Below are 3937 nucleotides of genomic sequence, written 5' to 3'. Positions count from 1 at the left end.
GGAAGTTCATATGCAATTGAGGATGAACTTGAATTTCTAATCCCCCTGCTTCCACATCTTAGAGCACGTGCTTCTATGCTCAGTTTTATGTGGTGCTGGTTATCGAACCCAGGGTTTCATGCACACTGGAAGACAGACACTCTACCAATTAAAACACATTCTAATCTTTATATTTTTATATTCCATTATTATAGTCACTCAATTTAAGTCTTATTTCTTTATTAAGTAGATTATATACTCATATTCTTTTAATAACTTATTTATTAAATTATGTCTATTGAACACATGTTGGAACATCCATTTATTGTTTTTTAAGTTTTTAAATTATTATGTAAAGATTTCACTTTTGTTATTTTTAACTGTGCAAGTTTATATATCTGTATGTGGATATATGCACAGGAGTGTGGGGGCCTGAGGAGACCAGAGGAGACCAGAGGTATCAGATTTCCCTGGGGCAGGAGTTACAGATAGTTGTGAGCTACTCTGACATGGGTTCTGGGAACCAAACTCAGGTTCTCTTCAAGAGCAACACACGATCTTCAGCACTGAGCAGGGTCTCCAGCTCCTCACTCTCATTTATTGCTTTTATGACTTTCTTTATTGTGTTTATTTGAGCCCAGCTAACTTCTGAGTGCTGGGCTTACAGACCTTTGCCTCCATACTCAGACTTTATCACATATTTCTGTTAGGTGTTTGAGAAGGAATAGGGTTCAAGGGAGAGGGGAGATGAATGGACCTTCATGTGAGGGGTTATTAGAGAGCAGGACAGAGGGGTGGGGATAGAGGAAGGGTTCAACCTATAGAGGGAGCAAAGTTAGGTTCGTTTGTTCATTTGTTTTGTTTTGTTTTGTTTGAGACAGGGTCTCACAATGTAGCCCTGGCTGAGTTACGTAACCATAACTCACTCTGTAGATCAGGCTGGCCTCAAACAAAGATCTGCCTGCCTCTGCCTCCTAAGTGCTGGGATTGAAGGCACGCACCACTATTCCTAGCTCCATTCTATGTTCGTGAACTTCTGACTGAAGTAAGTGTCAGAAAGGTCCCAGGGGCTTTCCTAGGCAACAGGGAGAACAATGGACCTAGAAGGGCTACAAAAAAATGGCAACTCTCCCTGCAGCCCTTCTACATTTGGGTTTATTATTTAGAAATGCTGCATTGGGGAAGGGGTATGAGGACACTTGGCTCTCAGAGCTGTTGAGGAGGAAGCCTTCCGGAGTTTGCTTGGATCTGAGAAGCCTCACAGTTGCCTTCCTCCTCCACCTCATTTCCTTTTTCTCTTGGAAATGCTTGGGACTGAACCTAGGATCCATTACACAAGACTTCTGTTCTCACAGAGCCAAATGAAGCCTGTTTTCTGTAATCCTATGTAGCCTGTTCTGAGACTTTTAAGGACTTTATACAAGTCAAAGAGCAACAGGGTACTTACTGCATATACCATAGATTGCTGTGGTTCCACAAGCTAAGCCTGCGTAAAGACCTGTCTCATTCCAGTAGGGAGGGAAACTCACTACAGTTTACTTCAGTACCACATCATGGTCTGGAGGCAGTTCTAAGTGTCTACCTGTGCTCCACGTAGCACCTCAGGGGCTCCACACACACCGTGACGGCACCAATGGTTAAATAGGACCTGACGTTTGGGTCTGGGTGAGTCTGCAGGGCTTGCACAACATCAATGACATCTGTGTAGCTAAGGGAGAGAGCACAAGGTTAGCTTCCTGGGTGGGGCTACAGAATAGGGAAGAGAGGGGCACCGAGCGCTGAGTGAGGGCTGAAGGGAGACACAAAGCAGAAGGGAGACCCAGGGAGTCCCTTGTGTTACCCCATGTTGTGATTAGAGCCCCTAGAATCCAGTGTGTTTCTGCATTCCCAAGTTCTTTCCGTTCCCCTCAGAGGAAGAGTGGGTCCAAGAGCCAACCTACTCTGGAGATAAGAACCTAGTGACTGGGCTCTGAAGGCAGGACAGTGGTTTCTAGTACAACCCAGGAGCTCTGCCAGATTCTGTTTTCTTTAGTTCTTTCCCCTTCTCCCATTTCACAAGGTCATCGGATCTGTCAAATACCATTTCTCTTCCATCTTCTGCCTGGAACTCCCTCCAATCTTGATTTACAGAACCAGTCTGATGTCTTCACTTAGGAGTGAATGTTTGTAATCCAAACTCTCAAGCCGATTCCTCCCAAGTTCCTGTTATTCTAAGCCCAGGGACTTTACTCTTTCAGATGCTGGGCCAAAAGATCTGGGTCCTCTTAGATCCCATTTTCTCTTAGTCTTCAGCATAAATCTGAAAGAGATCACTGCTCACACTCCCACTGGGTCTAGACTGTTGCCTTCCTTTACCTAGGACACCCCAATGGTCTCCCAGTGCCCCCCTTTTGTCCTGCCCTAGTGCAAACTGTTCTCAACAGGGAGGCTAGAGGGCTGTGCTAAGCCCTCTGAGAGATCCAGTTACTGCTCTGCTCAAACCCTCCAGTGGTTTTCCTCTTGGAGCAGAAGCTGAGGCCCTTGCAGTGGGCCAGGCAGCCCTGCACCCTCTGACCTCTCAAGCGCTGGGGAGAGTTTCATGATCCCAGCCTGTGCCTGATCCCAGCCCCTGGCCTCCCGGATCCTCTCTGCACATGCCAGCCATACCCCTACTCTGTTCCCTCAGGCTGGAATCTCTTCTCCTCTGGCGTACAACCGGCTGGCTTCCTTCTGGTTTCTGCTCACGTGTCACTTTGTTGGGGTCTGTGGTGCTGGGGATGGAACTCAGCACGTGCTAACTGAGGGCCCCACCTCTGGGCTGCGTTGAGTGGCATGTTATGGAGCCGTCTTGTGCCTTGACAGACACTGCAGTCAGGTGATGCTCTGTGTACCCTGTATCTCCCTCCCACAGGTTTCTCTGAATGCACTGACTGTCAGCCACAGCCTCTCTTTGCTGCTTTGTCTTCTTCCTGTGCTTCTTTGGCTCCATCTTTCCTCATTTAGTTCTCTGCAATAAGGTGTTCAGTGTTACAGTCTCTGAAGCCTAAAGCAATACAGATCAATAAACTGGACATTTGACCTCCAGCAGACCTTGGAGCTGTTCTAAGGAGGGGTTCCTCACCCCACAGAGGGCAGCACTGTCCCATAGGACTATTATCAAAAGGTCCGAGTCTATGGAGAGACATCAGACCTGATGGCAGTCTGGCAGGTCAGGTAAACCTGCACCTGTGTGGGTCTTAGGGAGACCAGTGGGGGTGGGGGAGCGGGCACAGCCTGCCAGAGCTATGTCCTGAGCTCCTAGGGACAACTCACCTGTAAATAGGCCTTGGCTTTATCCCAGATTAGAACATCCTCCTTGGTCCTGCCCAATCATCAGAGCCTCAGGGAGAACAGGCTGTACTAAATTCTAGAGTTTCCCCATGGGAGCCTGGCCGTTCAAGTGTTATTTACTTATTTTTCATTTTATAGAGGCTCTTGCTGTGTAGCCATAGGTGATATGGATCTTGCTATGTAGACCATATTGGCCGCAAACTTGTAGGAACCTTCCTACTTTGGACTCAAATGTAGTATATTACACTATTCCTGGCTCACTCAGGAGACCGCTGAGCGAGTCCTAGGCTCCGCTCCCTGGCTTCTCTCCCAGGCATGCCTGCGTCTATTTCTAGCACAGTGCTTGGGTGGGCCTGGGCGCAGGAGAGTGCCACACACTTGCTTAGTGGATTGACACTTCGTACTGTATTAGTCAGGATTCTCTAGAGTCACAGAACTTATGGGTAGTCTCTAGACAGTAAGGGGACTTGTTGATGACTTGCAGTCTGTAGTCCAACTCCCAACCATGGTCAGCAGCAGCTGTGAATGGAAGCCCAAGGGTCTAGCAGTTGCTCAGTCCCACAAGGCAAACAGGCAAAGTATAGAGAACCTTCCTTCTTCCAATGTCCTTATGTAGGTCTCCAGCAGAAGGTGTGGCCCAGATTAAACG

The sequence above is a fragment of the Mus pahari genome, chromosome 3, assembly GCF_900095145.1.
Source record: "Mus pahari chromosome 3, PAHARI_EIJ_v1.1, whole genome shotgun sequence".
NCBI classification, from domain to species: Eukaryota; Metazoa; Chordata; class Mammalia; order Rodentia; family Muridae; genus Mus; species Mus pahari.
The sequence above is the reverse complement of the archived record's forward strand: the minus strand, read 5'-3'. Positions refer to the sequence as shown.